A 24,183-nucleotide genomic window follows, 5' to 3' on the forward strand; every position below is an offset into this window, starting at 1 on the left:
GCAAATGCTCCCCTGAAAGGTTTGGCGGTCGAAACAGAAGGGTTTTCATCATAGGACAAGAAAACAGACCTCAACAACTTAACCGCCAGAAAATCATTTTTTTGAAAAAATCGCTAAGCCCCGGGGTCACAATTTCATTAAAAGTCTGACTTTCGGCAATTCACTCAAAAATGGTGCCAAACGGTTGCAAATGCTCCCCTGAGAGTTTTGGCAGTGGAAACAGAAGGGTTTTCATCATAGGACAAAAAATCAGACCTCGACAACTTAACCGGCAGAAAAAGATTTTTTTGAAAAAAATCGCTAAGCCCCGGGGTCACAATTTCATCAAAAATCTGACTTTCGGCAATTCACTCAAAAATGGTGCCAAACGGTTGCAAATGCTCCCCTGAAAGTTTTGGCAGTGGAAACAAAAGGGTGTAAAGTAGGAGTAAACTAGGTGTAAACTAGTTGTAAACCTTCCCTGAGAGGTTTGGCGTTCGAAAAACAGAGGGTTTTTATCGCAGGAAAATAAATCAGCCCTCGACAACTTCACCGGCAGAAGAAGATTTCATCAAAAATCTGACTTTCGGCAATGCACTCAAAAATGGTGCCAAACGGTTATAACAGGACAAGAAATCAGCCCTGAACAACTCAACCGGCAGAATTTTTTCTTTGAAAAAATCGCTAAGCCCCGGGGTCAAAATTTCATCAAAAATCTGACTTTCGGCTATTCACTCAAAAATGGTGCCAAACGGTTGCAAATGCTCCCCTGAGAGGTTTGGCGGTTGAAACAGAAGGCTTTTTTTCACAGGACAAGAAATCAGACCTCAACAACTTAACCGGCAGAAAAAGATTTTTTTGAAAAAATCGCAAAGCCCCTGGGTCACAATTTCATCAAAAATCTGACTTTCGGCAATTCACTCAAAAAAAGTGCCAAACGGTTGCCAATGATCCCCTGAGAGGTTTGGCGGTCGAAACTCATGGAACTTTGAAGTGTCAGGCATAGCTCTAATGGCTTTAGCCCAAACATAGCAGAGTTTTCCTGCACAGCGAAGAAGCTAGTTGAGGTGGAAATGACTAGTCAGCTAGACTCAGAATAACTATTTACAGGATTTATTAAAAGGAAAAATAAAACCAGCAGATTTTCTGCATACAAAACAAAGCAAAATAAATCCTTTCTTTCTCTCTCTCTCTCTTAACCATAAACAGCTCTCCTACTCCTAACACACCCCACATCACACTGTGCTAGCAATCCCTAGATAACAGAGTTGAGTGCTGGTCGTTAACCAATCAGAGTAAGTAGTTTCTAGGTCAAGCTGACCTTGGCTTTCTGCCAAGAGTAAATTGACACTGCCTTGAGTATATTGTGTGAAGCCAGAATCTGTAAGTTTCCCATGAGAACTAATTAACAGAAACTGAACACCCCCTCACAGATTCTGCTGGACAATTAACATCAAATACACCTATGTAGGAGATTATTTTTCCAGCAAACCTAAACCCTTGCACATTCGCTTGTTCTTTACCTTTGCCAATGGTTTAGTTAACACATCTGCTACATTTTCTTCACTTGATACATAAGTACAGGTGATTACATTGTCTTGTACACAGCAACGTACATTTTGGTATTTTACAGAGATATGTTTGGAACGTGATTTGAAACCCTCTGTTTTACTTAAGGTTATACAAGCTTGATTATCAATGTAAACTTGTACTGGTTCTCCACAATTTACATTTAAATCTGTTAACAAATGCTTGAAATAAATCACCTCGTTGCACAATTCACTCAACGCGGCGTACTCTGATTCCGTTGATGACACACTTACAACGTCTTGCTTGCGTGACCGCCAGCTGATTAAAGCTCCACCGACCATTATGACCAGTCCTGTGACAGATTTTCTATCCGGCAAATTTCCCCAGTCACTATCACAGTAGCAACTCAACATTTCATCCTCTGAAGAATTTAATTGTAACATATAGCCAATTGTCTGTTTGAGGTATCTCAGAACTTGTTTTACCCCTTTCCAGGCATTTAGTGTGGGTTTTGAGACCAATCTACTTAATATGCCTACTGCATAGCTAATATCAGGTCTGGACCACTGTGCTAGATACAATAAACTTCCAATTACAGAATGATATACATCAGGATGTTCAAATTCAGGACTCTCATCTGTATGAAGTGTTTTTATGAAACCTGGATCCATAGGCACCACTGCCCCTTTGCAATCCTGCACCCTGTATGTAGTCAGTAGTTGTTTAACTTTGTTCTGCTGACTAATTAGGCAGCTGCCATCTTGGGCCCAGCACACTTCCAACCCTAGATATGTCCTAACCGGGCCTAAGTCTTTCACTTTGAACTTACTGGACAATTGCTTGGCAAACCTTTGAGTTTGTTTATCTGTTTTGCAAGCATACAATACATCATCTACATAAATCAGACAAAACTCTTGATCACTGCCTGTACCACGTACATAAACACAATTGTCAGCTGTACTCTGCTTGAAACCAAATGACACTAAGGCCTCATGGAAACATTTGTTCCAAGATCTTGCAGCCTGTTTGAGACCATATAGAGCTTTGTTTAATTTCAACACTCTATTGGAACCTGTCTCATAACCAGGCGGTTCGGCTAGATACAGGTCTTCTGATATTGATGCATGTAAATATGCAGTCTGGATATCAAAATGGTTTAACAGGAGTTTTCTCTTTGCTCCAAGCGTTAGAATCAGCCTTACACTGTCCCCCTTAGCAGTAGGGGAAAAAGTCTCGTCATAATCTTTTCCAGGCCTCTGAGAGTATCCTTGAGCCACTAAACGAGCTTTGTATTTGTACTCTCCTGTCACCAGAGGTTTAAGTTTGTACACCCACCTGCAGCCTACAATCTTTGCCCCCTCAGGCGCTGCTACTGGTGTAAAAACCTTGTGCTCATTCAGAGAGGACATCTCTTCCTCCATTGCCTGTTTCCAGAGCTCTGCCTCCTCTTTTGGTAACTTTAACACCTCCTGAAAACTCTTGGGTTCTGCAATCACACTAAACACATTTGCAGTATCTGGAGAAAAACGCACTGGAGGCACTCCTTTGTTTTGTCTTTTAGATCTTCTGGGAGAAGATTTTTCTTCTGACCCACTTTCCTCCTCAGAACTATGACCTCTCTTTTGTTGCTTAACAACTGGTCTTTGGGCAACTCCACTTTCTTGAGAGCTCTTATCTGAACTTTCCTCCCCCTCAGACTCTGATTCTCTATGTTTACCTTCAGAGTCATGAAGCTCCTGGGAAGGTTCAAACCACACCTCAGTATTGGCATGTAGTCTCTCCCAGCCACTATGTTCACAAAAAGTGGCATTCCTGGAGATCACAATGCCATTTGTCCCTTCAGCAAAGCGGAAACCTTTTCCCAGCTCCTGGTAACCCACAAACACTAACTGCTTGGGCTTAGGATCTCCCTTCTTCCTCATTTGTTTTGGAATTAACACCCAGGCTTTTGATCCAAACACATGCAAATGGTCAATTTTGGGTTTTTTCTGAAACAATTTAAAGTATGGAGTTGTACCTATTGTTTGATGAAAGAGCCTATTTTGGAGATAACACGCGGTGAGCATGCTCTCCCCCCAATAAGACATGGGCAAATCAGCATCATCAAGCATGGCAAACATCATATTTTGTAAATATCTGTTTTTTCGCTCTGCAACGCCATTCTCCTCTGGGGAAAAAGCGTTCGTTTTTCTATGCCCAATGCCACGCTTTTGTAACCAATCTCTAAAAGCATTTGACATAAATTCGCCACCTCTGTCCGTCTGAATCCTTCTGAGCTTAATGGACAGAAATCTTTCCACAGATGCCACCCAGCCTTTAAACTTAGTGAACACGTCACCCTTATTCTTCATGGGAAAACCCCAAGAGTAACGCGTGGCGTCATCCACAATTGTTAATGAAAAACGCGATCCACCCCTGCTTACAGCAAATGGACCAATTACGTCCATGTGAACCAGCTGTAGCGGTGACTCACTAACTCTGTCACTTCTGGGGTAAGAGACTCTGTGGGTTTTAACCTTTTTACAAACATTGCAATCAAGGTACTTGTTACAACTCTTTAAATTACCCCCATCAGCCAATTCAGACATTTTTAGTACACTTTTCCAGCCAGCATGCCCCATTTTCCTATGCAATAAGTGCACACAGTTGTCATGTATAGCTTTGTTATTCACTGCAGGCTGAGATTTACTGACTACTGCTGCAACTTGAGATCCTGCTTTAAGCCAAAACAAGCCTCCCTCTGACTTAGCAGTGCCTAAAATCTCACCAGCCTTCTTAATAATGCAACTGTCTCCTTCAAAATGCACTTTAAACCCAGCTTTTAGCAAACAATCTACAGACATCAGATTGCTCCTTAATGAAGGCACACAAAGTACATTTTGCAGGCATTCACGAAGACAAGGAACAAAAACTGCACCCCCCGAAATCACTTCGGAAGTACTTCCGTCTGCTAGAGCCACCTGGCTGCGCTGTGCTGAGTTCTTGGAAACAAACAATTCATCTGAATTTACGATGTGCCGAGACGCTCCCGAATCGACCACCCAGACCGCTTGCTTCTCATCAGCAATCTTGACCTCGGCGGTCACCAGTTGAGCCGACTGTTTTTGTTTGAAGAACTTCTTTTTCCACTGCTGCTGCTGCTGCTGATCTCGTCTCTGCTCCTGCACCAGCAACTGAGACTTGACCAACTCAGGACATTGTCGTTTTAGATGCGCTGAAGACCCACATCGAAAACAACGCCTAACAGCAAACGCTGACTCCTCACCGGTACGCTGCTTTTGCTTCACCTCTGACATGGCATGATAACGCCTTCCAAACCGCCCGCCTGTAGAAGCCTCTGCAGCCAACGACCTTTCTTGCCTCTTCTGCCACTCTTCAATCAAACGCCCAGTAACGTAACTGATTGATAAATCACGCTCCTGTATGCCTTCTAGAGACAAAACTAAATTATCCCAGCTTTCCGGGAGAGAACTCAAAATAATAGCCACCTTCTCCTGCTGGTCTAACGCACAGTCTCTTTCCTGTAGCGCAGCAAACTTTAACTGTAAACTGTGTAGGTGTTCCTGCATTGTAACCCCAGGCTGTAACATTGCCTTGTACAATGCCTTGCGAATGAACAGCTTGGAAACCGCTGTCTCACGCACATGGAGTTCTTTAAGTGCTTGCCACACACCTCTAGCTGTCTTGATTCCCCTCACATACGGCAACTGGGAATCTTCCAGCCCCAAGACAATTGTGGCCCTTGCACTTTGGTCTTTATCGAGGTCTTCATCATCAGGCTTCGCAGGAAACTTACTCACCACTTGCCAGAGACGATCCCTCTGCAGCACTGCCTGCATGCGTTCCGACCACAGCAAGTAATTGGAGTCATTCAGACGCTCAAAAGCCATCTGAACTGGTTGTGATGCCATCTTGAGAGCGATGTCCCTGGAACCCGGAACCAGCTACTCACAACCACCGAGAGAGAAAACAGGAACCACAGCACCCAGCACTCACACGCTGCAGCAGTTGTCCTTGTGTCCACTGCGTCACCAGCTCACAACAGTCAGGAACCAGCCAGTGTCCATCTGCTGAACCAACAGGAACAACAACTTCTGGAACTACTGGAACCAACGCCGTTGATGCTGACACCACCACAACTCAGGATGGCAGCACAATACCCATAACCTCATGGAACTTTGAAGTGTCAGGCATAGCTCTAATGGCTTTAGCCCAAACGTAGCAGAGTTTTCCTGCACAGCGAAGAAGCTAGTTGAGGTGGAAATGACTAGTCAGCTAGACTCAGAATAACTATTTACAGGATTTATTAAAAGGAAAAATAAAACCAGCAGAGTTTCTGCATACAAAACAAAGCAAAATAAATCCTTTCTTTCTCTCTCTCTCTCTTAACCATACACAGCACTCCTATTCCTAACACACCCCATATCACACTGTGCTAGCAATCCCTAGATAACAGAGTTGAGTGCTGGTCGTTAACCAATCAGAGTAAGTAGTTTCTAGGTCAAGCTGACCTTGGCTTTCTGCCAAGAGTAAATTGACACAGCCTTGAGTTAATTGTGTGAAGCCAGAATCTGTAAGTTTCCCATGTGAACCAATTAACAGAAACTGAACAGAAACAGAAGGCTTTTTACCGTAGGACAGGAAATCAGCCCTCGACAACTTCACCAGGAGAAAAAGATTTCATAAAAAATCTGACTTTCGGCAATGCACTCAAAAATGGTTCCAAACGGTTATAACACGACAAGAAATCAGCCCTGAACAACTCAACCGCCAGAATTTTTTCTTTGAAAAAATCGCTAAGCCCCGGGGTCAAAATTTCATCAAAAATCTGACTTTCGGCAATTCACTCAAAAATGGTGCTAAACGGTTGCAAATGCTCCCCTGAAAGTTTTGGCAGTGGAAACAGAAATGTGTAAAGTAGGAGTAAACTAGGTGTAAACTAGTTGTAAACCTCCCCTGAGAGGTTTGGCGTTCGAAACAGAGGCTTTCTAATGCAGGAAAAGAAATCAGCCCTTGACAACTTCACCGGCAGAATAAGATTTCATCAAAAATCTGACTTTTGGCAATTCACTCAAAAATGGTGCCAAACGGTTGCAAATGCTCCCCTGAAAGGTTTGGCGGTCGAAACAGAAGGGTTTTTATCACAGGACAAGAAATCAGCCCTCGACAACTTAACCGGCAGAAAAAGATTTTTTTGAAAAAATCGCTAAGCCCCGGGGTCACAATTTCATTAAAAATCTGACTTTCGGCAATTCACTCAAAAATGGTGCCAAACGGTTTCAAATGCTCCCCTGAGAGGTTTGGCGGTCGAAACAGAAGGCTTTTTATCGCAGGACAGGAAATCAGCCCTCGACAACTTCACCAGCAGAAAAAGATTTCAGCAAAAATCTGACGTTCTGCAACTCACTCAAAAATGCTCTTGCAAATGCTCCCCTGAGAGGTTTGGCAGTCGAAACACAAGGGTTTTTATCACAGGACAAGAAATCAGACCTCGACAACGTGACCGGCAGAAAAAGATTTTTTTGAAAAAATCGCTAATGCTCCCCTGAGAGGTTGTCCACCGCCTGTTCACTGTCCCTGAGACCATATGGTGTAAGAAAAAAATTAACAATTTCCTATGCCTCACAAGTAACCCAGAGATGCATTTTAAATAAAAGCACACATAAAGTAGGAGTAAACTAGGAGCAAAGTAGGAGTAAACTAGGAGTAAAGTAGGAGTAAAGTAGGTGTAAACTAGGTGTAAACTAGGAGTAAAGTAGGAGTAAAGTATGTGTAAACTTGGTGTAAACTAGGAGTAAACTAGGTGTAAACTAGGAGTAAAGTGGGTGTAAAGTATGTGTAAACTAGGTGTGAAGTAGGAGTAAACTAGGTGTAAACTAGGGGTAAATGCGGTGTAAACGAGGTGTAAACTAGGAGTACCCCCACCCATCTGACTGGGTCGTGGCAGCCACGCTCAGCAGCTTGCAGGATAAAATAATATACAATAAAACATGAAACGTTTTTTAACTATATGCCTACTATATGGAAGTTAACAACTGGACAACAGAAATGGTTTGTACACACTCTAATGGTAGCTGAGAGGCTGATATTGATAAACTGGAAGAGCAAAGAGATGATCTCCTTTAATCGGTGGATTGATAATATGGTAACACTTGGAACCTGTGAATGGACTGCTTACAAACATAGACTGCTTGGATAAATACGAGAGTATTTCGAATGAATTTATACAAAATGTAGTTGACTAATTTATATTAGGGCGCGGTCACAATTTCAGCAAAAATCTGATGTTCTGCAATTCACTCACAAATGGTGCCAAACTCTTGCAAATGCTCGCCTGAGACGTTTTTCAGTCAAAACAGAAGGCTTTTTATCACAGGACAAGAAATCAGCCCTCCACAACTTAACCGGGATAATTTAAAAAAAAATTCGCTAAGCCCCGGGGTCACAATTTCATCAAAAATCTGACTTTCGACAATTTACTCAAAAATGGTGCCAAACGGTTGCAAATGCTCCCCTGAAAGGTTTGGCGGTCGAAACAGAAGGCTTTTTATCAGAGCAAAAGAAATCAGCCCTCGACAACTTAACCGGCAGAAAAAGATTTTTTTGAAAAAATCCCTAAGCCCCGGGGTCACAATTTCATTAAAAATCTGACTTTCGGCAATTCACTCAAAAATGGTGCCAAACAGTTGCAAATGATCCCCTGAGAGGTTTGGCGGTTGAAAAAGAAGGCTTTTTATAACAGGACAAGTAAACAGCCCTCAACAACTCAACTGGCAGAAAAAGATTTTTTTGAAAAAATCGCTAAGCCCAGGGGTCACAATTTCATCAAAAATCTGACTTTCAGCAATTCACTCAAAAATGGTGCCAAACTCTTGCAAATGCTCGCCTGAGAGGTTTTTCAGTCAAAACAGATGGCTTTTCATCATAGGACAATAAATCAGACCTCAACAGCTTAACCGGGAGAATTTTTTTTAAAACAAAAATCGCTAAGCCCCGGGGTCACAATTTCATCAAAAATCTGACTTTCAGCAATTCACTCAAAAAAAGTGCCAAACGGTTGCAAATGCCCCCCTGAGAGGTTTGGCTGTCAAAACAGAAGGCTTTTTATCGCAGGAAAAGAAATCAGCCCTCGACAACTTCACCGGCAGAAGAAGATGAAAAAAGGGATGTCCTATTCAATAATAAATAAATAATAATAATAGTTTTATTATTTATACCCCACCCATCTGACTGGGTCGTGCCAGCCACGCTCAGCAGCTTGCAGGATAAAATAATATACAATAAAACATGAAACGTTTTTTAACTATATGCCTACTATATGGAAGTTAACAACTGGACAACAGAAATGGATTGTAAACACTCTAATGGTAGCTGAGAGGCTGATATTGATAAACTGGAAGAGCAAAGAGATGATCTCCTTTAATCGGTGGATTGATAATATGGTAACACTTGCAACCTGTGAACGGACTGCTTACAAACATAGAATGCTTGGATAAATATGACAGTATTTCGAATGAATTTATACAAAATGTAGTTGACTAATTTATATTAGGGCGCGGTCACAATTTCAGCAAAAATCTGATGTTCTGCAATTCACTCACGAATCATGCCAAACTCTTGCAAATGCTCGCCTGAGAGGTTTTTCAGTCAAAACAGAAGGCTTTTTATCACAGGACAAGAAATCAGCCCTCCCCAACTTAACCGGGAGAATTTTATTTTTTGAAAAGGATCGCTAAGCCCCGGGGCCACAATTTCATCAAAAATCTAACTTTCGGCAATTCACTCAAAAAAACTGCCAAACGGTTGCAAATGCCAACCTGAGAGGTTTGGCTGTCAAAACAGAAGGCTTTTTATTGCAGGAAAAGAAATCAGCCCTCGACAACTTCACCGGCAGAAGAAGATTTCATCAAAAATCTGACTTTCGGCAATTCACTCAAAAATGGTGCCAAACGGTTGCAAATGCTCCCCTGAAAGGTTTGGCGGTCGAAACAGAAGGCTTTTTATCAGAGCAAAAGAAATCAGCCCTCGACAACTTAACCGGCAGAAAAAGATTTTTTTTGAAAAAATCCCTAAGCCCCGGGGTCACAATTTCATTAAAAATCTGACTTTCGGCAATTCACTCAAAAATGATGCCAAACGGTTGCAAATGCTCCCCTGAGAGTTTTGGCAGTGGAAACAGAAGGGTTTTCATCATAGGACAAGAAATCAGCCCTCAACAACTCAACCGGCAGAATTTTTTTTAAATAAATCGGTAAGCCCCAGGGTCACAATTTTATTAAAAATCTGACTTTCGGCAATTCACTCAAAAATGGTGCCAAACTCTTGCAAATGCTCCCCTGAAAGGTTTGGCAGTGGAAACAGAAGGGTTTTCATCATAGGTCAAGAAATCAGACCTCGACAACTTAACCGGCAGAAAAAGATCTTTTTGAAAAAATCTCTAATGCTCCCCTGAGAGGTTGTCCACCGCCTGTTCACTGTCCCTGAGACCATGTGGTGTAAGAAAAAAATGAACAAATTCCTATGCCCCACAAGTAACCCATAGATTTAAATAAAAGCACACATAAAGTAGGAGTTAACTAGGAGTAAAGTAGGAGTTAACTAGGTGTAAACTAGGTGTAAACTAGGAGTAAAGTAGGTGTAAAGTAGGAGTAAAGTAGGTGTAAACTAGAAGTAAAGTGGGTGTAAAGTATGTGTAGAGTAGGAGTAAAGTAGGTGTAAACCAGGAGTAAACTAGGTGTGAAGTAGGAGTAAACCAGGTGTAAACTAGGTGTAAATGCGGTGTAAAGGAGGTGTAAACTAGGAGTACCCCCACCCATCTGACTGGGTCGTGGCAGCCACGCTCAGCAGCTTGCAGGATAAAATAATATACAATAAAACATGAAACGTTTTTTAACTATATGCCTACTATATGGAAGTTAACAACTGGACAACAGAAATGGATTGTACACACTCTAATGGTAGCTGAGAGGCTGATATTGATAAACTGGAAGAGCAAAGAGATGATCTCCTTTAATCGGTGGATTGATAATATGGTAACACTTGCAACCTGTGAATGGACTGCTTACAAACATAGACTGCTTGGATAAATATGACAGTATTTCGAATGAATTTTTTACAAAATGTAGTTGATTAATTTATATTAGGGCGCGGTCACAATTTCAGCAAAAATCTGATGTTCTGCAATTCACTCACAAATGGTGCCAAACGGTTGCAAATACTCCCCTGAGAGTTTTGGCATTGGAAACAGAAGGGTTTTCATCATAGGACAAGAAATCAGACCTCGACAACTTAACCGGCAGAAAAGGATTTTTTTGAAAAAATCGCAAAGCCCCGGGGTCACAATTTTATTAAAAATCTGACTGTCGGCAATTCACTCAAAAATGGTGCCAAACTCTTGCCAATGCTCCCCTGAAAGGTTTGGCAGTGGATACAGAAGGGTTTTCATCATAGGTCAAGAAATCAGACCTCAACAACTTAACCGGCAGAAAAAGATCTTTTTGAAAAAATCGCTAATGCTCCTAGTTCACTGTCCCTGAGACCATGTGGTGTAAGAAAAAAATGAACAAATTCCTATTCCCCACAAGTAACCCAGAGATGCATTTTAAATAAAAGCACACATAAAGTAGGAGTAAACTAGGAGTAAACTAGGTGTAAACTAGGAGTAGAGTAGGTGTAGAGTAGGAGTAAACTAGGAGTGAAGTAGGTGTAAACTAGGAGTAAACTAGGTGTAAACTAGGAGTAAAGTATGTGTAAACTAGGAGTAAACTAGTTGCAAATGATCCCCTGAGAGGTTTGTCGTTTGAAACAGAGTGTTTTTATCGCAGGAAAATAAATCAGCCCTCGACAACTTCACCGGCAGAAGAAGATTTCATCAAAAATCTGACTTTCGGCAATTCACTCAAAAATGGTGCCAAACGGTTGCAAATGCTCCCCTGAAAGGTTTGGCGGTCGAAACAGAAGGGTTTTTATCGTAGGACAGGAAATCAGCCCTCGACAACTTCACCAGGAGAAAAAGATTTCATCAAAAATCTGACTTTCGGCAATTCACTCAAAAATGGTGCCAAACGGTTGCAAATGCTCCCCTGAAAGTTTTGGCAGTGGAAACAGAAGGGTGTAAAGTAGGAGTAAACTAGGTGTAAACTAGTTGTAAACGTCCCCTGAGAGGTTTGGCGTTCGAAACAGAGGCTTTTTATCAGAGGACAAGAAATCAGCCCTCGACAACTTAACCGGCAGGAAAAGATTTTTTTTTTGAAAAAATCGTTAATGCTCCCCTGAGAGCTAATGCTCCCCCTTAACCAGGAGAATTTTATTTTTTGAAAAGGATCGCTAAGCCCCGGGGTCACAATTTCATCAAAAATCTGACTTTCGGCAATTCACTCAAAAAAAGGGCCAAACGGTTGCAAATGCCCCCCTGAGAGGTTTGGCTGTCAAAACAGAAGGCTTTTTATCGCAGGAAAAGAAATCAGCCCTCAACAACTTCACCGGCAGAAGAAGATTTCATCAAAAATCTGACTTTCGGCAATTCACTCAAAAAAGATGCCAAACGGTTGCAAATGCTCCCCTGAGAGTTTTGGCAGTGGAAACAGAAGGGTTTTCATCATAGGACAAGAAATCAGCCCTGAACAACCCAACCGGCAGAATTTTTTCTTTGAAAAAATCACTAAGCCCCGGGGTCAAAATTTCATCAAAAATCTGACTTTCGGCAATTCACTCAAAAATGGTGCCAAACGGTTGCAAATGCTCCCCTGAGAGGTTTGGCGGTCGAAACAGAAGGCTTTTTATCACAGGACAAGAAATCAGCCCTCGACAACTTAACCGGCAGAAAAGATTTTTTTGAAAAAATCGCTAATGCTCCCCTGAGAGGTTGTCCACCACCTGTTCACCGTCCCTGAGACCATTTGGTGTAAGAAAAAAATGAACAAATTCCTATGCCCCACAATTAACCAAGAGATGCATTTATATAAAAGCACACATAAATTAGGAGTAAACTAGGAGTAAAGTAGGAGTAAACTAGGTGTAAACTAGGAGTAAAATAGGTGTAAAGTAGGAGTAAAGTAGGTGTAAAGTAGGAGTGCAGTGGGGTTAAAGTAGGAGTAAACTAGATGTAAACTAGGAGTAAACTAGGTGTGAAGTAGGAGTAAACTAGGTGTAAATGAGGTGTAAACGAGGTGTAAACTAGGAGTACCCCCACCCATCTGACTGGGTCGTGCCAGCCACGCTCAGCAGCTTGCAGGATAAAATAATGTACAATAAAACATGAAACTTTTTTTAACTATATGCCTACTATATGGAAGTTAACAACTGGACAACAGAAATGGTTTGTACACACTCTAATGGTAGCTGAGAGGCTGATATTGATAAACTGGAAGAGCAAAGAGATGATCTTTAATCGGTGGATTGATAATATGGTAACACTTGGAACCTGTGAACGGACTGCTTACAAACATAGACTGCTTGGATAAATACGAGAGTATTTCGAATGAATTTATACAAAATGTAGTTGACTAATTTATATTAGGGCGCGGTCACAATTTCAGCAAAAATCTGATGTTCTGCAATTCACTCACAAATGGTGCCAAACTCTTGCAAATGCTCGCCTGAGAGGTTTTTCAGTCAAAACAGAAGGCTTTTATCACAGGACAAGAAATCAGCCCTCCACAACTTAACCGGGAGAATTTTTTTTTTAAAAAAAATCGCTAAGCCCCGGGGTCACAATTTCATCAAAAATCTGACTTTCGGCAATTCACTCAAAAATGGTGCCAAACGGTTGCAAATGCTCCCCTGAAAGGTTTGGTGGTCAAAACAGAAGGCTTTTTATCAGAGCAATAGAAATCAACCCTTGACAACTTAACCAGCAGAAAAAGATTTTTTTGAAGAAATCCTTAAGCCCCGGGTCACAATTTCATTAAAAATTTGACTTTCGGCAATTCACTCAAAAAAAGTGCCAAACGGTTGCAAATGATCCCCTGAGAAGTTTGGCAGTCGAAACAAAAGGCTTTTTATCGCAGGACAGGAAATCAGCGCTCGACAACTTCACCAGCAGAAAAAGACATAAAGTAGGAGTAAAGTAGGTGTAAAGTAGGAGTAAACTATGAGTAAAGTAGGAGTAAAGTAGGTGTAAACTTGGAGTAAACTATGTGTAAAGTAGGAGTAAAGTAGGTGTAAACTAGGTGTAAACTAGGAGTAAAGTAGGTGTAAAGTAGGAGTAAAGTTGGTGTAAACTAGGAGTAAACTAGGAGTAAAGTATGTGTAAACTTGTTGTAAAGTAGGAGTAAACTAGGTGTAGACTAGGAGTAAAGTGGGTGTAAAGTAGGAGTAAACTAGGTGTGAAGTAGGAGTAAACTAGGTGTAAACTAGGTGTAAACGAGGTGTAAACTAGGAGTACCCCCACCCATCTGACTGGGTCGTGGCAGCCACGCTCAGCAGCTTGCAGGATAAAATAATATACAATAAAACATGAAACTTTTTTTAACTATATGCCTACTATATGGAAGTTAACAACTGGACAACAGAAATGGTTTGTACACACGCTAATGGTAGCTGAGAGGCTGATATTGATAAACTGGAAGAGCAAAGAGATGATCTCCTTTAATCGGTGGATTGATAATATGGTAACACTTGCAACCTGTGAATGGACTGCTTACAAACATAGACTGCATGGATAAATACGAGAGTATTTCGAATGAATTTATACAAAATGTAGTTGACTAATTTATATTAGGGCGCGGTCACAATTTCAGCAAAAATCTGATGTTCTGCAATTCACTCACAAATGGTGCCAAACTCTTGCAAATGCTCGCCTGAGAGGTTTTTCAGTCAAAACAGAAGGCTTTTTATCACAGGACAAGAAATCTGCCCTCCACAACTTAACCGGGATAATTTTTTTTAAAAAAAATTCGCTAAGCCCCGGGGTCACAATTTTATTAAAAATCTGACTTTCGGCAATTCACTCAAAAATGATGCCAAACGGTTGCAAATGCTCCCCTGAGAGTTTTGGCAGTGGAAACAGAAGGGTTTTCATCATAGGACAAGAAATCAGCCCTCAACAACTCAACCGGCAGAAGAAGATTTCTTTGAAAAAATCGCTAAGCCCCGGGGTCACAATTTCCTCAAAAATCTGACTTTCGGCAATTCACTCAAAAATGATGCCAAACGGTTGCAAATGCTCCCCTGAGAGTTTTGGCAGTGGAAACAGAAGGGTTTTCATCATAGGACAAGAAATCAGCCCTCAACAACTCAACCGGCAGAATTTTTTTAAACTAAATCGCTAAGCCCCGGGGTCACAATTTTATTAAAAATCTGACTGTCGGCAATTCACTCAGAAATGGTGCCAAAATCTTGCAAATGCTCCCCTGAAAGGTTTGGCAGTGGAAACAGAAGGGTTTTCATCATAGGTCAAGAAATCAGACCTCGACAACTTAACCGGCAGAAAAAGATCTTTTTGAAAAAATCGCTAATGCTCCCCTGAGAGGTTGTCCACCGCCTGTTCACTGTCCCTGAGACCATGTGGTGTAAGAAAAAAATGAACAAATTCCTATGCCCCACAAGTAACCCAGAGATGCATTTTAAATAAAAGCACACATAAAGTAGGAGTAAACTAGGAGTAAACTAGGTGTAAACTAGGAGCAAAGTAGGAGTAAAGTAGGAGTTAAGTAGGAGTAAACTAGGAGTAAACTAGGTGTAAACTAGGAGCAAACTAGGAGTAAAGCAGGTGTAAATTAGGAGTAAAGTAGGTGTAAACTAGGAGTAAAGTGGGTGTAAAGTATGTGTAAAGTAGGAGTAAACTAGGTGTAAACTAGGTGTAAATGCGGTGTAAACGAGGTGTAAACTAGGAGTACGCCAACCCATCTGACTGGGTCGTGGCAGCCACGCTCAGCAGCTTGCAGGATAAAATAATATACAATAAAACATGAAACGTTTTTTAACTATATGCCTACTATATGGAAGTTAACAACTGGACAACAGAAATGGATTGTACACACTCTAATGGTAGCTGAGAGGCTGATATTGATAAACTGGAAGAGCAAAGAGATGATCTCCTTTAATCGGTGGATTGATAATATGGTAACACTTGCAACCTGTGAATGGACTGCTTACAAACATAGACTGCTTGGATAAATACGACAGTATTTCGAATGAATTTATACAAAATGTAGTTGATTAATTTATATTAGGGCGCGGTCACAATTTCAGCAAAAATCTGATGTTCTGCAATTCACTCACAAATGGTGCCAAACGGTTGCAAATGCTCCCCTGAGAGTTTTGGCAGTGGAAACAGAAGGGTTTTCATCATAGGACAAGAAATCAGACCTCAACAACTTAACCGGGAGAAAAGGATTTTTTTGAAAAAATCGCTAATGCTCCCCTGAGAGGTTGTCCACCGCCTGTTCACTGTCCCTGAGACCATGTGGTGTAAGAAAAAAATGAACAAATTCCTATGCCCCACAAGTAACCCAGAGATGCATTTTAAATAAAAGCACACATAAAGTAGGAGTAAACTAGGAGTAAACTAGGTGTAAACTAGGAGCAAAGTAGGAGTAAAGTAGGAGTAAAGTAGGAGTAAACTAGGAGTAAACTAGGTGTAAACTAGGAGCAAACTAGGAGTAAAGCAGGTGTAAATTAGGAGTAAAGTAGGTGTAAACTAGGAGTAAAGTGGGTGTAAAGTATGTGTAAAGTAGGAGTAAACTAGGTGTAAACTAGGTGTAAATGTGGTGTAAACGAGGTGTAAACTAGGAGTACGCCAACCCATCTGACTGGGTCGTGGCAGCCACGCTCAGCAGCTTGCAGGATAAAATAATATACAATAAAACATGAAACGTTTTTTAACTATATGCCTACTATATGGAAGTTAACAACTGGACAACAGAAATGGATTGTACACACTCTAATGGTAGCTGAGAGGCTGATATTGATAAACTGGAAGAGCAAAGAGATGATCTCCTTTAATCGGTGGATTGATAATATGGTAACACTTGCAACCTGTGAATGGACTGCTTACAAACATAGACTGCTTGGATAAATACGACAGTATTTCGAATGAATTTATACAAAATGTAGTTGATTAATTTATATTAGGGCGCGGTCACAATTTCAGCAAAAATCTGATGTTCTGCAATTCACTCACAAATGGTGCCAAACGGTTGCAAATGCTCCCCTGAGAGTTTTGGCAGTGGAAACAGAAGGGTTTTCATCATAGGACAAGAAATCAGACCTCAACAACTTAACCGGGAGAAAAGGATTTTTTTGAAAAAATCGTTAATGCTCCTAGTTCACTGTCCCTGAGACCATGTGGTGTAAGAAAAAAATGAACAAATTCCTATTCCCCACAAGTAACCCAGAGATGCATTTTAAATAAAAGCACACATAAACTAGGACTAAACTAGGAGTAAACTAGGTGTAAACTAGGAGTAAAGTAGGAGTAAACAAGGAGTAAAGTAGGAGTAAACTAGGTGTAAAGTAGGAGTAAACTAGGTGCACAGTGGATGTAAAGTATGTGCAAAGTAGGAATAAAGTGGGTGTAAACCAGGAGTAAACTAGGAGTAAACTAGGTGTAAACTAGGAGTAGAGTAGGTGTAGAGTAGGAGTAAACTAGGAGTGAAGTAGGTGTAAACTAGGAGTAAACTAGGTGTAAACTAGGAGTAAACTAGTTGCAAATGATCCCCTGAGAGGTTTGGCGGTCGAAACAGAAGGCTTTTTATCGCAGGACAGGAAATCAGCCCTCGACAACTTCACAGGCAGAAGAAGATTTCATAAAAAATCTGACTTTCGGCAATTCACTCAAAAAAGATGCCAAACGGTTGCAAATGCTCCCCTAAAAGGTTTGGCGGTCGAAACAGAAGGCTTTTTATCAGAGGAAAAGAAATCAGCCCTTGACAACTTAACTGCCAGAAAATCATTTTTTTGAAAAAATCCCTAAGCCCCGGGGTCACAATTTCCTCAAAAATCTGACTTTCGGCAATTCACTCAAAAATGGTGCCAAACGGTTGCAAATGCTCCCCTGAAAGTTTTGGCAGTGGAAACAAAAGGGTGTAAAGTAGGAGTAAACTAGGTGTAAACTAGTTGTAAACCTTCCCTGAGAGGTTTGGCGTTCGAAACAGAGGGTTTTTATCGCAGGAAAATAAATCAGCCCTCGACAACTTCACCGGCAGAAGAAGATTTCATCAAAAATCTGACTTTCGGCAATTCACTCAAAAATGGTGCCAAACGGTTGCAAATGCTCCCCTGAAAGTTTTGGCAGTGGAAACAGAAGGGTGTAAAGTAGGAGTAAACTAGGTGTAAACTAGTTGTAAACGTCCCCTGAGAGGTTTGGCGTTCGAAACAGAGGCTTTTTATCAGAGGACAAGAAATCAGCCCTCGACAACTTAACCGGCAGGAAAAGATTTTTTTTTGAAAAAATCGTTAATGCTCCCCTGAGAGCTAATGCTCCCCCTTAACCAGGAGAATTTTATTTTTTGAAAAGGATCGCTAAGCCCCGGGGTCACAATTTCATCAAAAATCTGACTTTCGGCAATTCACTCAAAAAAAGGGCCAAACGGTTGCAAATGCCCCCCTGAGAGGTTTGGCTGGCAAAACAGAAGGCTTTTTATCGCAGGAAAAGAAATCAGCCCTCAACAACTTCACCGGCAGAAGAAGATTTCATCAAAAATCTGACTTTCGGCAATTCACTCAAAAATGGTGCCAAACGGTTGCAAATGCTCCCCTGAAAGGTTTGGCGGTCGAAACAGAAGGGTTTTCATCATAGGACAAGAAAACAGACCTCAACAACTTAACCGCCAGAAAATCATTTTTTTGAAAAAATCGCTAAGCCCCAGGGTCACAATTTCATTAAAAGTCTGACTTTCGGCAATTCACTCAAAAATGGTGCCAAACGGTTGCAAATGCTCCCCTGAGAGTTTTGGCAGTGGAAACAGAAGGGTTTTCATCATAGGACAAAAAATCAGACCTCGACAACTTAACCGGCAGAAAAAGATTTTTTTGAAAAAAATCGCTAAGCCCCGGGGTCACAATTTCATCAAAAATCTGACTTTCGGCAATTCACTCAAAAATGGTGCCAAACGGTTGCAAATGCTCCCCTGAAAGTTTTGGCAGTGGAAACAAAAGGGTGTAAAGTAGGAGTAAACTAGGTGTAAACTAGTTGTAAACCTTCCCTGAGAGGTTTGGCGTTCGAAACAGAGGGTTTTTATCGCAGGAAAATAAATCAGCCCTCGACAACTTCACCGGCAGAAGAAGATTTCATCAAAAATCTGACTTTCGGCAATGCACTCAAAAATGGTGCCAAACGGTTATAACAGGACAAGAAATCAGCCCTGAACAACTCAACCGGCAGAATTTTTTCTTTGAAAAAATCACTAAGCCCCGGGGTCAAAATTTCATCAAAAATCTGACTTTCGGCTATTCACTCAAAAATGGTGCCAAACGGTTGCAAATGCTCCCCTGAGAGGTTTGGCGGTTGAAACAGAAGGCTTTTTTTCACAGGACAAGAAATCAGCCCTCGACAACTTAACCGGCAGAAAAGATTTTTTTGAAAAAATCGCTAATGCTCCCCTGAGAGGTTGTCCACCACCTGTTCACCGTCCCTGAGACCATTTGGTGTAAGAAAAAAATGAACAAATTCCTATGCCCCACAATTAACCAAGAGATGCATTTATATAAAAGCACACATAAATTAGGAGTAAACTAGGAATAAAGTAGGAGTAAAGTAGGTGTAAAGTAGGGGTAAAGTATGTGTAAACTAGGAGTAAAGTAGGTGTAAACTAGGAGTAAACTAGGTGTGAAGTAGGAGTAAACTAGGTGTAAACTAGGTGTAAACGAGGTGTAAACTAGGAGTACCCCCACCCATCTGACTGGGTCGTGGCAGCCACGCTCAGCAGCTTGCAGGATAAAATAATATACAATAAAACATGAAACGTTTTTTAACTATATGCCTACTATATGGAAGTTAACAACTGGACAACAGAAATGGATTGTACACACTCTAATGGTAGCTGAGAGGCTGATATTGATAAACTGGAAGAGCAAAGAGATGATCTTTAATCGGTGGATTGATAATATGGTAACACTTGGAACCTGTGAACGGACTGCTTACAAACATAGACTGCATGGATAAATACGAGAGTATTTCGAATGAATTTATACAAAATGTAGTTGACTAATTTATATTAGGGCGCGGTCACAATTTCAGCAAAAATCTGATGTTCTGCAATTCACTCACAAATGGTGCCAAACTCTTGCAAATGCTCGCCTGAGACGTTTTTCAGTCAAAACAGAAGGGTTTTCATCATAGGACAAGAAATCAGCCCTCAACAACTTCACCGGCAGAAGAAGATTTCTTTGAAAAAATCGCTAAGCCCCGGGGTCACAATTTCCTCAAAAATCTGACTTTCGGCAATTCACTCAAAAATGATGCCAAACGGTTGCAAATGCTCCCCTGAGAGTTTTGGCAGTGGAAACAGAAGGGTTTTCATCATAGGACAAGAAATCAGCCCTCAACAACTCAACCGGCAGAATTTTTTAAAAATAAATCGCTAAGCCCCGGGGTCACAATTTTATTAAAAATCAGACTGTCGGCAATTCACTCAGAAATCGTGCCAAAATCTTGCAAATGCTCCCCTGAAAGGTTTGGCAGTGGAAACAGAAGGGTTTTCATCATAGGTCAAGAAATCAGACCTCGACAACTTAACCGGCAGAAAAAGATCTTTTTGAAAAAATCGCTAATGCTCCCCTGAGAGGTTGTCCACCGCCTGTTCACTGTCCCTGAGACCATGTGGTGTAAGAAAAAAATGAACAAATTCCTATGCCCCACAAGTAACCCAGAGATGCATTTTAAATAAAAGCACACATAAAGTAGGAGTAAACTAGGAGTAAACTAGGTGTAAACTAGGAGCAAAGTAGGAGTAAAGTAGGAGTTAAGTAGGAGTAAACTGGGAGTAAACTAGGTGTAAACTAGGAGCAAACTAGGAGTAAAGCAGGTATAAATTAGGAGTAAAGTAGGTGTAAACTAGGAGTAAAGTGGGTGTAAAGTATGTGTAAAGTAGGAGTAAACTAGGTGTAAACTAGGTGTAAATGCGGTGTAAACGAGGTGTAAACTAGGAGTACGCCAACCCATCTGACTGGGTCGTGGCAGCCACGCTCAGCAGCTTGCAGGATAAAATAATATACAATAAAACATGAAACGTTTTTTAACTATATGCCTACTATATGGAAGTTAACAACTGGACAACAGAAATGGATTGTACACACTCTAATGGTAGCTGAGAGGCTGATATTGATAAACTGGAAGAGCAAAGAGATGATCTCCTTTAATCGGTGGATTGATAATATGGTAACACTTGCAACCTGTGAATGGACTGCTTACAAACATAGACTGCTTGGATAAATACGACAGTATTTCGAATGAATTTATACAAAATGTAGTTGATTAATTTATATTAGGGCGCGGTCACAATTTCAGCAAAAATCTGATGTTCTGCAATTCACTCACAAATGGTGCCAAACGGTTGCAAATGCTCCCCTGAGAGTTTTGGCAGTGGAAACAGAAGGGTTTTCATCATAGGACAAGAAATCAGACCTCGACAACTTAACCGGGAGAAAAGGATTTTTTTGAAAGAATCGCAAAGCCCCGGGGTCACAATTTCATCAAAAATCTGACTTTCGGCAATTCACTCAAAAAAAGTGCCAAACGGTTGCAAATGATCCCCTGAGAGGTTTGGCGGTCGAAACAGAAGGCTTTTTATCGCAGGACTGGAAATCAGCCCTCGACAACTTCAACAGCAGAAAAAGATTTCATAAAAAATCTGACTTTCGGCAATTCACTCAAAAAAGTTGCCAAACTTTTTATCGCAGGACAGGAAATCAGCGCTCGACAACTTCACCAGCAGAAAAAGACATAAAGTAGGAGTAAAGTAGGTGTAAACTAGGTGTAAACTAGGTGTAAACTAGGAGTAAAGTAGGTGTAAAGTAGGAGTAAAGTAGGTGTAAAGTAGGAGTAAACTATGAGTAAAGTAGGAGTAAAGTAGGTGTAAAGTAGGAGTAAAGTAGGTGTAAAGTAGGAGTAAACTATGAGTAAAGTAGGAGTAAAGTAGGTGTAAACTTGGAGTAAACTATGTGTAAAGTAGGTGTAAACTAGGTGTAAACTAGGAGTAAAGTAGGTGTAAAGTATGAGTAAACTAGGTGTAAACTAGTTGTAAACCTTCCCTGAGAGGTTTGGCGTTCGAAACAGAGGGTTTTTATCGCAGGAAAATAAATCAGCCCTCGACAACTTCACCGGCAGAAGAAGATTTCATCAAAAATCTGACTTTCGGCAATGCACTCAAAAATGGTGCCAAACGGTTATAACAGGACAAGAAATCAGCCCTGAACAACTCAACCGGCAGAATTTTTTCTTTGAAAAAATCACTAAGCCCCGGGGTCAAAATTTCATCAAAAATCTGGCTTTCGGCAATTCACTCAAAAATGGTGCCAAACGGTTGCAAATGCTCCCCTGAGAGGTTTGGCGGTTGAAACAGAAGGCTTTTTTTCACAGGACAAGAAATCAGCCCTCGACAACTTAACCGGCAGAAAAGATTTTTTTGAAAAAATCGCTAATGCTCCCCTGAGAGGTTGTCCACCACCTGTTCACCGTCCCTGAGACCATTTGGTGTAAGAAAAAAATGAACAAATTCCTATGCCCCACAATTAACCAAGAGATGCATTTATATAAAAGCACAAATAAATTAGGAGTAAACTAGGAGTAAAGTAGGAGTAAAGTAGGTGTAAAGTAGGTGTAAAGTAGGAGTGCAGTGGGGTTAAAGTAGGAGTAAACTAGGTGTAAACTAGGAGTAAACTAGGTGTGAAGTAGGAGTAAACTAGGTGTAAATGAGGTGTAAACGAGGTGTAAACTAGGAGTACCCCCACCCATCTGACTGGGTCGTGCCAGCCACGCTCAGCAGCTTGCAGGATAAAATAATGTGCAATAAAACATGAAACTTTTTTTAACTCTATGCCTACTATATGGAAGTTAACAACTGGACAACAGAAATGGTTTGTACACACTCTAATGGTAGCTGAGAGGCTGATATTGATAAACTGGAAGAGCAAAGAGATGATCTTTAATCGGTGGATTGATAATATGGTAACACTTGGAACCTGTGAACGGACTGCTTACAAACACAGACTGCTTGGATAAATACGAGAGTATTTCGAATGAATTTATACAAAATGTAGTTGACTAATTTATATTAGGGCGCGGTCACAATTTCAGCAAAAATCTGACTTTCGGCAATTCACTCAAAAAAGATGCCAAACGGTTGCAAATGCTCCCCTGAAAGGTTTGGTGGTCGAAACAGAAGGCTTTTTATCAGAGCAATAGAAATCAACCCTTGACAACTTAACCAGCAGAAAAAGATTTTTTTGAAGAAATCCTTAAGCCCCGGGTCACAATTTCATTAAAAATTTGACTTTCGGCAATTCACTCAAAAAAAGTGCCAAACGGTTGCAAATGATCCCCTGAGAAGTTTGGCGGTCGAAACAAAAGGCTTTTTATCGCAGGACAGGAAATCAGCGCTCGACAACTTCACCAGCAGAAAAAGACATAAAGTAGGAGTAAAGTAGGTGTAAAGTAGGAGTAAACTATGAGTAAAGTAGGAGTAAAGTAGGTGTAAACTTGGAGTAAACTATGTGTAAAGTAGGAGTAAAGTAGGTGTAAACTAGGTGTAAACTAGGAGTAAAGTAGGTGTAAAGTAGGAGTAAAGTAGGTGTAAAGTAGGAGTAAACTATGAGTAAAGTAGGAGTAAAGTAGGTGTAAACTTGGAGTAAACTATGTGTAAAGTAGGAGTAAAGTAGGTGTAAACTAGGAGTAAAGTAGGTGTAAAGTAGGAGTAAAGTAGGTGTAAACTAGGAGTAAACTAGGAGTAAAGTATGTGTAAACTTGTTGTAAAGTAGGAGTAAACTAGGTGTAGACTAGGAGTAAAGTGGGTGTAAAGTAGGAGTAAAGTATGTGTAAACTAGGAGTAAAGTAGGTGTAAACTAGGAGTAAACTAGGTGTGAAGTAGGAGTAAACTAGGTGTAAACTAGGTGTAAACGAGGTGTAAACTAGGAGTACCCCCACCCATCTGACTGGGTCGTGGCAGCCACGCTCAGCAGCTTGCAGGATAAAATAATATACAATAAAACATGAAACGTTTTTTAACTATATGCCTACTATATGGAAGTTAACAACTGGACAACAGAAATGGATTGTACACACTCTAATGGTAGCTGAGAGGCTGATATTGATAAACTGGAAGAGCAAAGAGATGATCTTTAATCGGTGGATTGATAATATGGTAACACTTGGAACCTGTGAACGGACTGCTTACAAACATAGACTGCATGGATAAATACGAGAGTATTTCGAATGAATTTATACAAAATGTAGTTGACTAATTTATATTAGGGCGCGGTCACAATTTCAGCAAAAATCTGATGTTCTGCAATTCACTCACAAATGGTGCCAAACTCTTGCAAATGCTTGCCTGAGACGTTTTTCAGTCAAAACAGAAGGGTTTTCATCATAGGACAAGAAATCAGCCCTCAACAACTTCACCGGCAGAAGAAGATTTCTTTGAAAAAATCGCTAAGCCCCGGGGTCACAATTTCCTCAAAAATCTGACTTTCGGCAATTCACTCAAAAATGATGCCAAACGGTTGCAAATGCTC

This window comes from Podarcis filfolensis (genome assembly GCF_964270895.1).
Source record: "Podarcis filfolensis genome assembly, chromosome: 6".
Classification (NCBI taxonomy): Eukaryota; Metazoa; Chordata; class Lepidosauria; order Squamata; family Lacertidae; genus Podarcis; species Podarcis filfolensis.